The 19,287-nt window shown below is 40.2% G+C and overlaps 1 protein-coding gene across 4 annotated transcripts in view; it reads left to right on the top strand.

Annotated features, from left to right (window-relative positions):
* The first annotated feature begins 3,388 nt into the window (after positions 1-3,388).
* The window catches only part of CTNND1 (catenin delta 1), a 62,330-nt gene continuing 46,431 nt past the window's right edge, over positions 3,389-19,287 (top strand). For all 4 annotated transcript variants that reach the window (XM_056131241.1, XM_056131234.1, XM_056131227.1 and 1 more), the window contains exon 1: positions 3,389-3,621. The gene's annotated coding sequence lies outside the window, so the exon portion shown is untranslated. The remainder of the gene's footprint in view (positions 3,622-19,287) is intronic.

Here is a 19,287-nt window from a genome sequence, read left to right as displayed (position 1 = left end):
CCCTCAGTGATTATTAATGCTTGCGATGCTTTGTTTGAAGATGATTGTTTTAAAAAAAACTTAAAGAACTTTTTCGTCACTAAGTTATCTTTTTTTTTTTTTACTTTTTTATTGAATCACTGTGAGATAGATCCTTAGAAAGCTCTTCGTGATTAGATTTCAGTCATACAGTATTCCAACATCCATTCCTCCATCAGTGTACATTTTCCAGCACCAGTGTCCCCAGGTTCCCTTCCATTACCCCTCACCCCCTACTCCCTGCCTGCCTCTATGGCAGGCACTTTTCTTCTCTCTCTCTCTCTCTCTCTCTCTCTCTTTCTCTTTCTCTTCTCTCTCTTTCTCTCTCTTTCCCTCCCCCTCCTTATGGGCATTATGGTTTGCAATATTGTAAGTTATCTTTTTTTGATTGGTGCATTTATTTTGAATGTTAATTACAATTTCATTCGTTTGAAATTACTTATCTATGGTTAAATAACTAATAAGACAACTAGTTATTTAACTAATAACTTCATTCTTTCATCTGTTGCTAAAAATGAGATATTAAAACTGGAGCTATATGATAGATACACAGTCAACTAGAAAAACACTGTCATGCCTTTATGGAGCTTGTCTTATGACAGTGGAATAGTAAAACACCACACACACACAAACACAAATGCTTTCAAGTTGTTTGTGGTGATGATTTCTAGAAAACTGTACAATGTTCAATGTTCAGGAATATGGCTCTAATCTAGGAACCAGTGAATCAAGATGTTGCTTGTGCCTGATTGTTTTCCTTTGGCAGTCACTTTTTTGGGGGGTGTTTAATATTATTTTAATACATCCAATAAATAAATGTTGTACCTTGAAAGCAGGGGAGAAATGTGGCTTTTATTGACAACTATGTAAAATGATAGCATTGGGCTTTGTAGTCAAATTGATGAGGGACTCTTTTTATTTTCCTTGGAGGGACCTCCCAAGCAGTGTTTAGGAGGAGTGGGTACGTGGCAGCTGGGCTGGTGGTTCCTACATGGATCCTAGAATACAGTGGTGCTCAGGCCTGCAGTAGTGGGAATTACCTACGCCACTGTGGTGATGGTACTTGGAGGCATGTAGGGCTGCAGCTGGAAATGTTTAGGGGATCATGTTGAAGATGGAATTGGAGTCATCTGCATACAAAGTGTGTGACTTAACCTCTGTACTATCTCTTTGGCACTTCACTTTGTAGTCAATGAAGTTGTATAATTTTCTTGACATTGCTTACCCTTGATTTCCTCATGTATTAAATGGTAGTAATAAAGGGCCAGAGCAATAGTATAGCCAGTACAGTCGGTCAGGAGCATGCAAGCATGTTTGCCTTGCATGCTCCTGACCTGAATTTGATCCCTAGCATCCTCCCGTATGGTCCCCCGAGCACTGCCAGGAGTAATTCCTGAGTCCAGAACCAGGGGTAACCCCAGAGCATCTCTGGGTGTGCCCAAAAGGAAAAGAAAAATATTACCTTCTTGGTAGTATGTTTTTGGAAGTAAGAGATACGAGAGATATGAGGACAAAATGCCCCTTATAGATAAAGCTTCATTACTGTTTGCCATTATTGGGCAGTGGTGGGCCATTAAAGGTCTGGGGTCAGGTTAGATACGGATATTAATAACTCATTTTGTAAGGTTTATCATGTACAATGCGTCATTTGAGTGTGTGTGTTTTGCAGGGGGAGAGACACACCCAGGGCTGATCAAAGATCTCTCCTGGTGGGGATTGGTAGACCATATAGGGTGCTGGGGATTGAACCTGGGTTGGCTGTGTGCAAGGCAAGTGCCCTATTCACTGTATGATTGTTCCATCCTCATTGCATTGTTCTAAGAACCTTATGGATATTTTCATTCTTTCTTGGGGGGGATTTTGGGCCACCAAATAAGCGTCAGAGATTACTTCTGGCTCTATGCTCAGGGATAACTATGGCAGTGCTTGGGGGACCATATGGAATGCTAGGGATTGAACCTGGGTTGACTGAGCAAGGTAGGCACCTTATCTGCTGTACTATCACTCTGGTCCCTGGATATTTTAATTCTGGCAAAAGCTCTAGCAAAAGATATATATAGTCCTCCTTGGGTTTTAGTTAGGGGAACTGAGATTCAGAAAGTTTAAATTGTTTGTTCAGGTTTATGTAGTAGTACATTTACTTGAATAAGTTTTAAGCCAGGCAGCCTGCACAATCTAAGCTTTTTAACCACTATTCTATGACAGTGAAAACTTCATGAATATTTATTTATTTGGTTGGAGTTAACTAGTAGACTATAGTATCAAAAAAAAAAAAAAAGAAAATTAGTCTATTCTTTACAGCTAAGAACATGTTAAGAATAATTCTGAACATTGAAAGAGAATACCTGTATGATTCTTGATTTAGTGCACAAAGAGATATGGAAGTTTGAAGTTCACAAAGAAATAAAATTTTTGGATGTAATACTTTTCCTTACATATGTTATTATGTCTTTTAAATATATTGCTTATATAATGGTCATTCCCTTAAACATACAGGGAACAAGTGGGAAATCAGTGATTTTTAAACGTCCAAATCAGTGATTTTTAAACATCTTCTAGTTGAAAATATAGACACGAGGGAGAGATAGTGCAGAAGGTAAATTGCTTGCCTTGCATGCGGCCAACCTGGGTTCTCTTCCTGGCACTGAACATGATGTCACAGTACTGCCCCAGGAGTGATTTCTAAGCAGAGACAGAAGTAAGTCCTGAGTATGGCCAGGTGTGGTCCCAAAACAAAGAAACAACAACAACAACAACAAAAAAAAAATGAGAGAGAGAGAGAGAGAGAGAGAGAGAGACAGAGAAAGGAAAATATAGATGCTAGATAACGAGTTCAGGCATTATTTTTTTTTCGATGTAACTCTAAAGCAGTTAACAGTCAAAAAATGAAATTGAGAGTTTGTCCTAGGTATCTCCTACCTCCTAAACATTACGAAGTTGTCCTATTTCTCGGCTTTCTCTTTCCTTTTCTTTGGAAACATGCTTTTGGGTAGCAAGCAACAAATCAAACAGCAGGAGGCAAGTAAATTAAGCTTATTTCTGTTTTTCCAATAAAAAGGAAGAGGGAGCAAAACCCGTCCCATTGTAGAGAACCGAGGCTTGGATGTGCCATCCTAATAAGCCCTTGTTCCTTAGCCCCCCAACGGAATGCTGCATTAATTCCTCAGATTGTATAGTCTTCACTTTAAATATAAATATATATATAACTTCCCCGTCGCTTTCCTCCTCCTCCTCTCCCCCTCTTTTTTTTAATTTCCTATAATAAAGTTTCCTATTGGATAAAATCAGCTCCCTGATTTATGCCTGGTTCCTATTGGAAGTTCTCAGGAGCTGACATCACTTAGGAAAGCGAGGGGGTAGGGCTGCCAGATCAGTTTGTCACCACCCAGGCTCCTTAGCCTTTGGCTGGGTGCAACTTCCATTTTAGGTGTTGGATCTGAGAGAAAAAAAAGAGAGAGAGAGAAAGAAGACCAGGAAAGATCCTGAAAGGAGGAAGAGGTGGCGAAAAATCAACTGCCTTGCTGGATTTGTCTTTCTCAGCACATTGACGAAGACTTGGGTTTCTTTCTTACAAGGACTGGCTTTTAGAAGTCCACAATTGAGGTGTGTGCCTTTTTAAAAAAATATATAGAGAGTGGGTTAAGAGGATAAGCCAAGTTGGAATTTTGTTTTATGATAACGTGGGAATTTAAAAACGAGAGGGGTCTGTTATGCTGAGGAGTGGCTTCTAAGCAGCTATTAATGTTCTTTCTACTTACTTTGGGGAATTTTGGTATTTTATTAAGTTGAAAGAAAAGGTAAAATACTCAGCACCCAGAAGCAAACTTCTCGGTTTTTCTAACATAGGGAGATGAATAGATACAGAGTGGTGAGAGCAATTTTGTAAATTTACATTTCAGGGTGTTCTTTTTCTTTTATTATGCTAGCGAACTTGTGTTTTTAGAGCCCAAACCAAAAGGTTTTTTTTTCTTGGCATGTTTCGTGTGGGCTGGGAAAGGAATTTGTCCGGGTCGGAAGCTAGTTATACAGATGGTTCTTCATATGTTTCAAAACTTTTTAATACCACTTTTATTTCAGATAGATTTGGGAAAGTGCAAAGTTGCAAGGAGCTTTGCAACTTAAATGGTGGTTTTTTTCCGCCCCAAGAGAGTTTGAAGGGCCGATCAGTTTCAGCCCTGCTGTTCCAGGGTGGATCCCTCTTACTTTTCCAGGTGCGGTGGGTGGGAGCTTCGTTCCCCTGCTAAAGTTGTTTCCCTGCTTTGCCTTATAAAAGAAAACAAATGGATCCTTGTTAATTGAATTGCCATTCCATTCTTTCTGTAACTACCTTTGGTGGTAAAAATTTGTGGAGCCCTCTGCAAATGTATTTTTCGGTTTTTATCTTTAAAGGGATAAGGAAGTTCTAATCATCTTATGTTCACCTGAAAAAGTGGCACACACCTGAATATATTTTCAAGCGTTTTGTTCTCTGAATTGTCGATGGATTAAGTAAGGTTAGACTAACAGAACACACTTATTCAAACATTAGTAACAAAGTAAATCGGAATTTTTTTTTTTTAAATCAAACTGAAAATTATTTTTTGAAGGTGAGTTTTCTTTGGTTAAGTTGCTGTGAAATAAAAAAAAAATGTAAGAGTTGAGGGCCCATAATTGTGCATTATGCTTAGTATATTTAACCTTAAAATTTGTCTTTGTAAATATATTATTGCAAAAATACTCGTTCGAGGTAATTAGATGGTCAGTTCACCAGCAGTCAAAATTTCTGTGCTCTTGTCCTTTTTCCTTTTGAAAAAGAAACCAGTTTGAATATTATAGCTGGACTAGATACTACCCTAACTGTAGCAAGATGAGTGTTAATATTTAAATAAGCTGCTTATTAGCTTTACACTGGTGTGTATCTTTACTCTTCCCTGTGCAGACCCCCTTCTTTTTAGGCTACAATACTTTCTTCAATTTATTTTCGAGTGTGTTTCTTGAAAGATTGTTTTATCCTAATGAGGTTTTAGCTTTAGAGGCAGCGGAACTTTGTTCCTCTTAGTACCATCTATACAAGGAATACAGAAAATCTTTAGTGTCTGAATTTCATAATTATAGGAAGTGCAGTGAAAAAAAGAAAAGAACGTGCGTGTACAGTCAGTTAGACTGTAGTTCCTGTTTAATATTTTCCAATTTTTCTTTCAAATAGTCTGCCTCTGATTGCAGCGTTAGGGGAGGTTTCTTGGTGGACCTCTGGAGGGTTGTTCATGTTGCTGCCAGAGTGTCGGTTTCCCCACTCAACCTTTAGGGGGAGGGATTGAGGGAATCTGAAGAACTGGAGTACAAAGGCAGTTTGAAAATAGGTTCTGGACGACTGAGTGGTGGTGATTTGGGTCTAGCATTAAATCTATGGCTTTGTGTAGCTGTAGGGAACGTCCTGGTGACTAGTGTAGTGGAGGACTATTTCTACCAGCTGAGGTATTGTTTTAACTGGTGTGTACTAAAGAGTCTTTTGGATGAGAAGATTCAAGATTTTCCTTTTACCTCACCTCTACTGGTTCTTGCAAGAAATATATAATAAGGCACGTGAATAGGTGATTTTTTTTTTTTTTTTGCTTTGTTCTTCATTTTGGTTTTGAGGTGAAAAATGGTATGAGTTGTGCAGGTTTTTCTTTCTTGTTTGACTCCTCTGTTCTGATGGTTTCTTTGTTATGAGTAAGGTTGTGGTCTGTGTCCAGGTGGGTTCTCTTGGGTGGTTAGAGTTCTAGTGCCTTTCTTAAGATTCCAGTTATGGAGAATTAGAGAGGAAATCATGAATCAGAGAACAATCTTGTTCTTTCAGCTGACATTAAAAAAAAAGTGACGATTGGAGATCTTAAAAAAAATGATCTGAGTAATTGCAATTCAGCCTTTAGTATACGAGATAGTTGCTCTCTAGGGATGAGGGAGATAGAATGGATGCAGATAAATAAAGCAGAGATCACTGTTCAATCAGAATAACAGTATGCTTAGTCCTGTATAATTTATTGCTTTCTATTTTGGTATCGGATAGTCCTCTGATACTAGCTATAAACCCACTCTCCCATCCTTTGTTTTTTTTTCACTTGTTCTAACCATTTTTGCATAAGCTATTTAATTTCCCATAACCAGGTTATTGTTTATTTGTTTGTTTTTAATCAAAGGTATATGAATCTCAGAGAAGCCAAGGGTTGCTAAAAATCACATTGCCTATACGTGGTCAATGCCAAGTCAAACCCTGGCCTGACTAAAGTCCAGGGACTTTACTACTACACTGCCATTTTCCCGAGAGAAAAGAAACAAGGAACAGCTGAATTCTTGTTAGAGGCAAGTGTGTCTTAATGGGAAGAGTGTGCAGAGGGGCTTTGAGGGAGGTCAGTCCTCACTTAGCAACTCCCTCGTCTTGGGATAATGTATGTGGAAAAAGAAAAATCTATTTCCAGTAAGCACATGGAGAGCTGGATATGACAGAATGTATGTTATCTCAATCTCTAGAATAGGAATCTTTCCAAATGTAAGCTGTCCTAATTCCTTAAATGTACTAGAAAGACTTCAAACTTGTAAGTGAAATTTTTTCTTTCAGAGAATTTTTTAGGAAGGTAGTTTGAACTGATATTTCCAGTTTGCATAAAAAAGGTTTGTAGTGATAGGGAATTCAAATAATGTATCACACTATTAATACTGTGTGTTTAACCTCATACATGAGAGACATGTACTCTGCCAGTGAGCTACATAGAATTTGTCTTTATTTTTATCTTTCCCTCAAGTTTGAGCTGTTTGGCTGTGATTGCTCTTATCTCTGCTTCTTCTTAGCACCTATTTTAGTGCCTGTTATTTACTGAGGTGCTCAGTAAGCTTTGGTTAAGTAGGCATTTGATGGGAATTAGTGACAGATTTTTGTGGGGAAGGGAAATTGAGACAGGAAGTAATATAGCAGATTAAAATCATAAATCTCATTTTGAAACATTTACTCTACTTTCAGCCTTTCTTACATCACCTCTCTGAAGAAAACAAGATTTTTCTTTAATCTTGTTTCCTTTCTAGGCAAAGAATAATTTAAAAAGTAGCACTGTAGCACTCTCCTCCCTCATTCATTTGCTCCAGAGGGCACCAGTAACGTCTCCATTGTGAGACTTGTTACTGTTTTTTGGCATATAGAATACATCACGGGTAGCTTGGCAGGCTTTGCCGTGGGGTGGGGTACTCTGGGTAGCTTGCCGGGCTCTCCCAAAAGGGCGGGGGAATCAAACCCGGGTCAGCTGCGTGCAAGGCAAATGCCCCACCTGCTGTGCTATCGCTCCAGCCCATTTAAAAAGTAAGGATCCAATTTTATTTCAAAATATGACTTCAGTCAGCTGAAACCTTAAAACCATTTTTTAGGGAGAGGAACTTGCTAGAAGGACATTTTAGGGCAAGCAGCAGCAAAGAAGTATTGCTTTTGGCTGGGTTGAAAGTTAGTGGTTTTTGTTGTTGTTGTTGTTTGTTTTGGTTTTGGTCCACACCCACTGGTGTTCAGACTTATTCCTGGCCCTGTGCTCAGGGATCACTCCTGGCTGGCTCAAGGGGACCACACTGGGTGCTGGGTATTGTACCTTCCTTGGCCATGTGCAAGGCACTTACCCTACTTGGTGTATTATCTCTCCCCAAGTTAGTGGTTTTTGTATACTTGTTAATTAAAAACATTAAGCTTGGGGTTGATATCTTTGAACATCAGTATTTCAAAGATGTTTGGATATTTGTTGCATTTTTTTCTTATTGTTTTGCCCATGAAACTTCAGATTTTTACAAAATGATGTATTGGGAGGGGGCTGGAGACATCATAAAGAGGGGAAGGCTTACCTGGGTTTGATTTGCTGCATCCTGGTCCCCAAGTCAGGGGTTACTCCTGGCGGTAATTAATCAGGACAGGATTAATTCTGAGTGCAGAGCCAGGAGTAACCCCTGAATAATGCTGGGTGTGGCCCCACCCTCACCCCCACAAAAAAAAAAAGTACTGGGAATTTTGAGTTTAGAAACCCAAATTGATTTTCATGGGTAATTTACAATAATAGTAACCAAAATCTTGCCTAGAGGAATGAACTATAGGTAGCCAGTATATGTACACAGATATTCTTTCATGTTCTCTCTCACAAAAAAAGTTTAATACCATGAGAAGCCAAAGCAGGGTTTGCTCTACTTAAATGTTACTCCTAAAAGGTTTCTAATAGAGATCATTAATGTAACCTGTGCAGACATTGTAGGGAGGAGAACAGACAATGAATGAGGTGGGGGTATAATATAGATTGATTTTTATGGCATATACTGTATTTTAAATTTTTATTTCTATTTTTGGCCCATGTCTGACCATACTCAGGGATCACTTCTGGTGAACTTGGGGGACCAGATAGGGTACCAGGGATATAATAAAGGTTATCTGTGTGCAAGGTAAACACCTTGCCTATCATACTGTATTTTAAAAAATAATTTTTTTGGAGGTGGGGTAAGTTTGAGACCACACATTGCAATGCTCAGGGTTACTCCTGACTTTGCACTCAGGAATCACTCCTGACAGTGTTTCGGAGACTGTATGGGATGCTGGGGATCAAACATGTGTGCAAGGCAAGTACCTTTCTGTACTATTCCTTTATCCATCCCTGGCGTGCTATATTTTTGGAAGTGATTTTTCTCCTTCAACTTGAATTGTATATATATCTGTATATTTTTTTTGGGGGGGGAAGGGCACATCCAGTGATGCTCAGGAGTATCTGCACTCAAGAATTGGCTCTGCACTCAAGACTTACTTCTAGCAGTGCTTGAGGGACCATATGGGATGCCAGAGATTGAACCTGGGTTAGCCATGTACAAGGCAAGTGCATACCTGCTATACTATCATTCTGTCCCCTTAGGATCAACATTAATATTATTATTATTTTGCTTTTTGGCTTTTTGGTACACACTTGGTGATGTTCAGGGATTACCCTTGGCTTTGCACTCAGGAATTACTCCTGGCAGTGCTGGGGGACCATATGGGATGCCGGGAATTGAACCCAGGTTGGCGCTGTACTGTTGCTCTGGCCTTATAGGATCAACTTTTGATTTTGAAAAACTTTCAGCCTCAGAGCAAAATTGCAATAGCATAGTAACTCTTGTATATACTTTTTTTTTTACCTAGACGCTAATTGTTACCATTTCACCACAACTAATTTATTGTTCTCTTTGTGTATATTTGTCAGTATGCTGACCAGACAGACGTCCCAGAAATTGGGAGTGCATGGTAGTGTAAATTAGTGATTAAATACATGGATTTTGGAGCCAGACTTTCTTGAGTTCAAATCTTGCTCTGCCATTGAAAAGCTGTGTAATCTTGGCAAATTATTGAATTGCTTTATACCTTGGTCTCCTTATCTGTAAAATGAGGATAATATTAGTCGTCCCTTCAGATTACCATGTTGATTTTATAGTTGTAAAATTCATGGGATGGTGCTGAACTTAGTAATAATCATTTTTGCTGTTAGAATGGTTGCTTTAAACAAATCAAACTTAATTTGTCTGTTGGATCTTTTAATAGCTAATGAAACCTTTGACTATGTGATAGACTTAGTTGCTTGTATTACAAAAGTTATAGTTTTTTTTTGGGTGGGGGTCACACCTGGTGCTGCACTCAGGATTTACTCCTGGTGGTGCTCAGGGGACCTTATGGGATGCTGGGAATCGAACATGGGTCGGCTGCATGCAAGGCAAACGCCCTACCTGCTGTACTGTTGCTCCAGCCCCAGTAGTTATAATTTCTTATCCTAGTAAGATAAACATTTTTGTTTGAATGGTGGGTTGGGGAGTTGTATAGGTGGAACCATCCAAAATAATGCCCAAATAAGAGTGTTATTGGAGTGGAGAACTTCTGTGTGTTTTATTTTTGGGCCACAGTTAGCAGTGCTCAGGAGTTACTATCAGCTCAGTATTCAAAGTACCATGCAGTGCTGGGCATTTAACCCTGAAATCCTGCATGCAGAGCATGGTGCTGCGGTCTGTTGAACTATCTCTTCAGCCTGGGAATAGATAACTTTTAGTAAAGTAAGCAAGCAATTGGGACAATTGGTTAAGTTTGAGTATCTTCCAGGAATTTCTTCCATGATTTGGGTGTTTTAGGGAAAACTTTTTTCTACCTTTTTGTATTTCTAAGAGGGAATCAAACTGTGGTCTAACATTCAAGAGGGAAGTCTGTGTGTGCGTGTGCGTGTGTGTGTGCACGTGTGCCCTTGTTCGTGCACTAGTGGGGTCTAGCATTCAAGTGTGACCCCTTCTGTGTGGGGGTGGGTGTGCACAAATCCAGCTAAGTCCTGGTGGCTATTCCCAACCCCGCTAGGGGCAATTCATGGGAATAACTGCTGAGCCCCTCCCACAGATAAGCTTTCATTTTGTCCCAGAGGATTGAAAGAGACTCATTTATCTTTATTATGCTTGACTTTGAACCAGTTTGTTTTGGGACACACCCAGTAGTGCTTGGGTGATACTTTTGGCTCTGTGCTCCTGGGTAACTTCTGGAAGTATTTAAAAGACTATGGTGCAGGGAATTGAACCCCAGTCTTCTGCATGCGAAGCATGTACTCAACTTGTTTAGCTATCTCCCTCATCACTGAACCAGTTTCTTTTATTTTTGAACAAGTTTATCTTGAGGACTCAGTTGTCCCACCATGATTTTACAAGAAACAATTGCATAAAAATGAAGGAAGGTTTTTTACTCTCCCTGGGAGTAATCTTTTTATGTTTTGGGAAATATCCTTTATTTTCATCCCTTATTTATAGACATTTCTAAAACTAGGTAATGAAGGAATTTTTGAATTAATCAATGAAGCGTTGTTTTGAGAAAGAACGCTTTTTGGGGGCTTGGAGAGATAGTACCCTGGGTAGGGCTCTTGTCTTGCACTCAGCCAACCCAGGTTTGATTGCTGGCATCCCATATGGTCCCCTGAGCCCACTATCTATGAGTGTTTCCTGAGTGCATAGCCAGGAGTAACCCCTTAGCACCACTCCATATGGCCCCCATACAAAACAAACAATGGAATGAAACAAAAATAACAAAAATAAGTCTGTTCTTTTTTTTTTTTTTTTTTTTTGCGCACTGGAGGTGGGTCAGCGGTTATTATGGGGTGGGAGGAGGAAGACACACACCTTGCAGTGCTCAGGGCTTACTCCTGGCTCTGCGCTCAGGGATCACTCCTGCAGTGCTCAGGAGACCAGATGGGGTGCCAGGGATTGAACCCAGGTTGGCCATGTACAAAGCAAATGCCCTACCCGCAGTACTATTGCTCCAGGCCAAGAGATGTGTATGTAGAAAGAGGGAAATATATATATATATATGTGTGTGTATATATATATATATTATGTTTGTGTTAGGTGCAATATTGCCTGGAAACTTGCCAGAATTGTTGTTTCTTGTGTAAGGTTTTATTCTCTTTTTTTTTTGTCTTTTCATACTGCATAACACATGAACTAGTGTCCTGAACTGTATTTAAGCATTGTTACTCTGTAGTTTCCTATTATAAATACCCTATTCAGCTCTCAATTTTTTTTGAGGGGGAGGAGTGGGGGCACACCTAACACTGTGTTTGGGTGGTGCTTGGGGGCCATGTGGTGCCAGGAATGGAAACCAGTCATCCTACATGCAAAGCACTTGCTTAGTCTGCTTTAGTCTGGTGATTATCTCTCTGGAGTCTCCATTTTCCCCCTACCTTTTCTTTCTTTCTTTCTTTCTTTCTTTCTTTCTTTCTTTCTTTCTTCCTTTCTTTCTTTTAGGTTTTTGGGTCACACACAGCGGAGCTTAGGGCTTATCCTTTAGGGCTCTGTTCTCAGGAATCACTCATGGGGAGCTTGGGGGATCATATGGGGTGCCAGCGATCGAACCTGAGTGGGCCACGTGCAAGACAAGCGCATTACTGTCTGCTATCCTATTCTTCAGGCCCCCTCCACTTTTGTTTTAACTTATATTTTTCTCCACTGATCCTCCCACATAATCATTTTTGCTTTCCTATCCTCTGATGTCTCTTTTCTCTCTTTACTTTCCATATCTTTTGTTTTCCTTAGTTTGGTGGTCTTTGTGGACATTGGGACATTGCTTTGCTTTACCAATACTTAATAAAGAAGTTTGGGAATCAGTTTTCTTTTTTGTCTTTGGACCACACTGGGCAGTGGTGCTTAGGGTCACTTTTGGTGGTGCTTAGGGAACCATGTGATGCTAGAGATTAAAGCTTGGCCCATTTTGGGGGATTTGTTTTTGAGGCACACCCAGCTGTACTTAGTGTCATGCTCTGTACTTCTTGAGGACTTGAGGGGGACCATATGCAGTTGCTGGGGATAAAACCCACATTGTGTTTAAGGCAAGTGCCTAATCTGCTGTCCCATTTTTTCTGGCTATATATATATAAAACTTTTTTTTTTGAGTCACACCCAGTGATGCACAGGGGTTACTCCTGGCTCACGCACTCAGGAATTACTCCTGGCGGTGCTCAGGGGACCATATAGGATGCTGGGAATCGAACCCAGATTGGCAGCATGAAAGGCAAAGTCCTACCCTCTTTACTATCACTCCAGCCTCATAAACAATTTTTTAATAGAATAAAATGTGCTCATGTTAAAGTCCATTTCAATTAAATCTGAATTTGAACTTGCTGTGTTCTGAGAAATGTGGTCTGGTAAAGACCAGTTTTAATCTTTTTTTGATTTATAGATCTCATTTGTATGTACTAATTTGTTACTCATTTTGGTTCAGTACAGCAAAGAAGTAGAGCAGTAGATTACTTCCCCCAAAATATGGAGTTTTGTGTGTGCTTCCCTTGTTCTGTGATGGAATGCAGGTAGTTGAGAGTGAAAATAATTTTATTTTAGAGAACTTACATATTAAGAAAGCAAATTATTTTCTGATGGTTTAGGACATAAGACATTGTTATAGAAATTGGGTCAACTCTTCAGTACCTTTATCAAAGAACCTGCAGTTCCTGTTTCATTGCAAGTGAAGTAAGCCACATTGAAATAGAGTAGTGTATGTTCGGCTTACTTTTAAAATAAAGAGTCTTAAATAGGGGAAATTGGTGCCAATCTGATTTCTTTCCACTGTTTCGTTGTTGGAATAGGGAAGTTTTGTTACCCCTCTGCTGTTCTGCTCTGCATCATTTACTTTGTAAATCAGGGCAGAGTTTGCTGCTTGAATGTATTCCCTACTAACCATATCTGCTTGTAAGGCCACAGGAGACCGCAGTTTATTGTACCTGAGATCATAATTTTATAAAAAAAAAGTAGAAAGAAAATGTAACAAAGTTCCTTTGTTTAAATTTAATTTTTTGTTCCTTTGAAAAAATAAAATATTTTTATCATTCAAAAGACATTTGAAAGTTTGTACCAAGCAGACCTAATAGAGGTCTAGAAGAATATTCTGGTTGGGAGACACAGCTAATAAACAAGTCAGTATATAGTATCTGAGAGTATACTATTAAGAATTAAGCCAAAAGGGGACTGGAGCAATAGTACAGGGGGTAGGGTGTTTGCCTTGCACACGGCCAACTCGGGTTCGATTCCCAGCATCCCATATTGTTCCCCCCTCCCCCTGCAAAGCCAGGAGTAACCCCTGTGCATTGCCAAGTGTGACCCAAAAAGTAAAAAGAGAGAGAGAGAGAGAGAGAGAGAGAGAGAGAGAGAGAGAGAGAGAGAGAGAATAAGCCAAAAGAGAATTAGGGTAATAATGAGGTTTTTGTTTTTTATGTTTTTGATTTTGCTTTTTAGGCCCCAGCCAGCGGTGCTCAGTGTTTACTCCTGACTCTGCATTCAAGGGTCACTTCTGGTGAGGTTTGGGGGACCATATGTGGTGCCAGGGATTAAATCTGAGTCAACCACATACAAAGCATGTGCCTATTTTTCAAGTATAGAATGTCAGAAAGGTAGATCTCACTTGGGGGCTGAGAGATAGTACAGCTGATAAGGCTCTTGCCTTGCATGTGGCTGACCCGGCCTAGATCCCTGGCATCCGCTGTGATCCTCTGAGCCAGAATGATCCCTGAGTGTAGAGCCAGGAATCACCCCTGAGCATCAATGGGTATGGGCCCCAAACAAAAACAGAAACAAAAAAAGAAAGAAGAGAAAAGAAAGGTAGATCTCACACAGTATGTTTGAGAGAGACCTAAAAAGTTAGGGTGGAGTCACTTAGATAATAGCAGAGTATGAAGGCCCTGTGAACTCTTGTGTTTGGTTTGTTCAGGAATCACTTCTGTCAGTGTTCAGTTGACCATATGTGGTGCCAGGAATTGAACGAGGGTTGGTTGCATGTTACTATTTCTCTGGCTTAAGTCTTTTTTTTTTTTTTTTTTTTTTTTTTTTGTGCGGGAGGACATATCCCTGTGGTAGTCAGGGCTTACTCCTGACTCTGCTCAGGGTGGTTCTGGAGATTGAGAAGGGAGAGAAGTAGACTGGTTTACAGTGATCCAGTGGGTTTGTGTTTGGGGAAGGGAGGATGATAGAGGAACTTGTTACTTGTACTGTATAGTTAGTACAAAGAAAAGTTAGCTCCTGACTTCGGACGACAGCTGTTAACAATTCTTTGTGTATTCTTTGTAAAGAGGTGACATCTGACCCAGCTTCCATCTTTTCCCATTGCAGAAATTCCATGTGAGTGTAGTCAGCAAATAATTTGCAGAGTAGCAGATTTTTCATAGGTTGATGACCCTCATCTTGCAGAATACTATTATGGTAACTACTTAGAATAAGCGTGCATGCATATGGGAAGTGAGATCAAACTTTTCTTCCGCAGAGAAATGTATTTCTTCATGGTTTTTATCTAGTCAATTTTCTTTTTGGTTTTTGGGCCACACCTGGCAGTACTTAGGGCTTACTCCTGGCTCTGTGCTCAGGGATTCCTACTGGCTCAGGGAATCATGGGTTGCTGGGATCTCACCCAGGTTGATTTGTGCAATGAGTGCTTACCTGCTGTATCTCTCCCTAGTTCCAAGTAACAGTAAGAATGTTAATTTTTGGATTTTTGGTCCACAACTGGCAAAGCTCAGGGATCACTCCTGGAGGTGCTCAGGGGACGGACCATATGGGATGCCAGTGATTAAATCTGAATGGCCACATGCAAGGCAAGTGCTCTACCCACTGTACTATTTCTCTAGCACCAAAAGCAGTAAGGATTTTTTAAGCATAAACAGCCAATTAGTGAAATTTGTGGATTTGAGAAAGTATGAAATATTTAGTGTTCTGATATGGCAACCCTATTTAAAAAAGTAAGAGTATATTTCATTCCAGAGTACTTATATCTGGAATCTTTTGTTCATCCTTTCCCTCTCAAGATTTCTGGTTTAGCTAGTCTGTCCTTCAGTGAAAGAGTGTCTCTGTCTCTCCATTGGAGTTTAGCCTTGGAACTTGACCTGGTTACCTCTGTACTTCCTTTTAATTATGCCTCTCTAGTTGTCATCCTGTTACTTAATATGATCCTTGGGAGATGACCTCAATCAGTAAACATTTTTTCCTTTTTCATTCCCGTTTCCTTTGGCTAGGTAAATATCACCTTGCATAGGAAATATTCTAGATAATCACAGATCACTTCTAAATTTGAAGTTGCTTTGATAGTTGTTATTTTGAATGTGTGCTTTCAATGTCATTCTCCTTTATTAAAACTTTTTTTTTTTTTGAGCCATACCCTGCATTTCTCAGGGATTACTCCTGGCTCTACAATCGGATCACTCATGGTAGGTCTCCTAGGACCGTATGGGGTGCCAGGGATTGAACCTGGGTTGGCTGCGTGCAAACAAGAACCCTATCTGCTATACTTTCACTCGGCCCCCACCTTTCCTAAATTTTTAGAGACATAATTACTTTGGAAATATTTTCTGTTATGTTTCTGAAACCATATTGCTGTGCTCTAAACCAGAAATTAAAATGACTTGGTTAGGAAGGTATCAGAGGTAACATTTGAATCCAGAGTTTGTGGAGTATTGTCAGTTTGGCTAGAGAATCTCGAATGATAGATTTAGGTTAGGACTTTATGCTTTTATTGATATATAACATGGGACTGGTCTCTGAAATTGTGTCTCAGCTCTTTGTTCCTTGGAGGACAGTTAAACTAAGTATTATAAAAAAGAAGCAGGTTGAATAGTCTGCAGTGTAAATAGGAATATCTTCCGACATTGCGACTCAAAATTCTAGAGAAAGTCAAAGAATTCTTCCTTTTAGGTTATGAAACTAGAACATAGGATTAATATTGTGCCATTCCAGCCATCCTTATATTTAAATCTGTATTTTCAGATGTGCCTCTTTCACTGAATAATAATCAGAGAGGTCTGGTACACAGTAAGGGAAGCCTAAATAATATGTTTTATAAGCAGTGTCCCTTTTCTTACTTTTTTTCTGCGGGGAGTGGGGGAGACCTGTGGGGAACCACACCCAGTGGTGCTGGGTATGGGGACTCCTTCTAGTTTTGTGCTTGGGGAGTAATTTCCAGTGGTGTTCAAGGAACCGTGTAGTGCTGGGAATCGAACTCAGGGCCCTATACATGCTTTACCACTGAGCCACACCCCCAGTTCAGTGACCTTTTTATATAGTGGTCAGAGGGTTGTTAGGGATAGATCAGTACAGTGGTTTGTAACAGCTGACTAGTAGAAATACTTTAGGGGCTTTTTTTTTCCTCCTTGAGGGGAGGTCTTGCCGACCCTGCTTAGGATCTGTGGAGGTTACGCATGGTGATATTTGGCCTCATTGTACCTGTGCAAGCCTGGCTTCTGGTAAGAGTTCTGCTAAGTGCCACTAGGGTCATATTTATAGATGCCCCGGGCCTTTGCATGCCAGGAATGTACACAGTTCTTTGAGGTATCATCCTGACCTTTTGTGGGCTTTTTAAAAACATGAATTCCAGGGCCGAGATAGTACAGGGTTAAGATACTTGCTTTGTATTTGGCTAACCCCAATTTGCTCCTTGGCAAAACACATATGATCCTCCCAGACACCTCGAGGAGTAAGCCCTGAGCACAGTTGGGTGTGACCTAAACCCCCCACCCTACAAATGAAAAATGTGAATTCCAGCATTCCTTCAGAAATTGAGATATGGGCGATGGAAAGTAGATTTTGGAGCTGTAACACTTCCCAACTGACTGATCACTAAGATTTGAGGAATAGGAAACTTGAGTTATATAACATATCTGTGATTTCTTAGCTTATTAGTATGGAAAGTGAAGACTATTTCAAGGTAGTAGATATGATGAGAAAATTTCAATCTCTGCCTTGTATTGTTTCAGAATTATAAATATCACTGTTTCCTCTAAGGATTATGCCAACATATAGCATGGTATGGGGGACTTGCCTCTTTGGAGGAAGGGAAACTTTAGACCATATCTTCATTTCCCCTCTTCATTTTGAAACTGTGCAACAAATTCAGGAGAGGATGTTAGCATTGAAATTCAGCTGGACAATTTGTTTAAAACTCGACAGGAAGGGCCAATGTTACTTCCTGTCTGAAAAGGAACTGCTGGCTTCCTCCTTGGCTAACTGGTCAACTTGGAATATGGATGGGGGAGGGCTGACCAGTTAATACTTTTATTGGGGGGGAGGCCTTCTTAAGAAATGGTTAGGGGTTCTGGGTCTACCCCTGACAATATCTGGCCAACCAGGCCAGTGGGTCAGTACTAGTACTAGGACCCAGTGGTGCTAGAGGCTACCAGAGCCACAATCATCAGGGCAGGAAAATGACATGAGGCGTGGGGCAGGGAGGGTCGAACTCTGCACTTGCAAGGCATGCATCCTGGAATACTGGGCTATCTTCCGAACTCCTGATTAGTTAATGCTTTTATCTAGCTACTTATACCTTGGGAAATTATTACCACCAATGTATATAGTGAGTAAGCCTCGTGTTTGCCTGACGTGGCTATTTTTTTGCTATTTTTTTTGCGCATATGTGATGACTCCATACTAGGTTTGATTATGCAGTCCAGTTGAGCCCAATAGAAGCCCTCCAATCTCCCAGATAATTCATATTCAACTTAAACCTCCTCTGTTTTCTCTGACATTTGAAAATAGATCAAGGAGTTGTAGAGGAGAAGCAAAACCCATTTGACACTGAGGGTAAGCCTTGAAAAGAAGAACATAATTGGGAAGAGGGGAGTGGATGACAAAGGTTTTTTTATTTTTAAATTGAGCCGAGAAAGCATTCCTTCTAAGTGGGGCCAGTTGGCATTCTTCCTGCTATTTTAGTCCAGGCTTCTCCTTCCTACTGGCCAGTCAATTGTATTAAGTGTTTGATGTAAGTTTGAACTGTGGTCTCTGGGGGTGGGGGAGGTGGAGTGGTGGAAACAGCTGGTGCCTTCATCAAGCTATCTCAATTATGTTTGTTTTCAGTGTATTGGTGGGGGGTTGCAAAGGAATTGGATATGTGTTAGCAGAGTCCCATTAACTCGTGCAATAGGATTGGATTCTCAGGCACTCTTATTACTTTGTGTTGGCTAGTTGGAATTTAAATGTTTCCCAATTACATCATATTCTCTGCTGCCTCCTCGCTCCCTCCAGTTCTCTATTTTGAACCCAGTTTGGAGAGAAGTGGGCTATGTGGGAAGTTAGATTCATGCTTTTCCAGCCATTGAGTATTGAGCTTAAGTCTTGTCCCCTTCGTTGACTTCAGCCCCTCCATTGACTTTCTCTTTATCCACTCATTATTCCTTTGATTAAGTTTTCTATATATGTCTGTCTACAAATAGTCTTAGAATCAGGACCTGTGGTGGAGTCCTGCTCTGTTGTAATTGGTTGTCTAGACACCTCTCCCTCCTTCCCATTCACCCCGGGGTGACTGTATTTCTGAGTCAGCATGCTTTTATGTCCACCTGTTCAGTGTGAATGAGAGAACGTGCTAGGCATCCTTTGTGAGCAGCTTTAGCACTGATATAGTTGTGCCTAATTTTCTGTCCATCTCATAACACTTTTGAAAAAATTTTAAATATATGAAACCTCTCTTATAAAATAATCAGAGGCTCCCAAACTTGTGGTGTACCATCCCTTTTTCAGGGTGGGGGAAATCAGTCAGTGCCTTATTTACCTTTAAGCAAACAAGCAGAAAGCATCCTCTTCTCCCCCCATGCCACCCCATTTGCATTCAAGCCTTCTACCGTCTACCCTGGATTATTATGAGATTAGCTGCTTCATATTATTATGCCCATTTTGGGAAACACTGTACTATACAATTTTGAATCTGCTTTTGTGTAACCTCTCATACTTTAGTACATAGTAGTGTATATAACTTGGACTATAAATGAAGGGGTATTTAAAAAGTAT

The sequence above is a fragment of the Sorex fumeus genome, unplaced genomic scaffold, assembly GCF_029834395.1.
Source record: "Sorex fumeus unplaced genomic scaffold, SorFum_2.1 ptg000007l, whole genome shotgun sequence".
Lineage (NCBI taxonomy): Eukaryota > Metazoa > Chordata > Mammalia > Eulipotyphla > Soricidae > Sorex > Sorex fumeus.
This window is presented reverse-complemented; position numbering and strand designations above follow the sequence as displayed.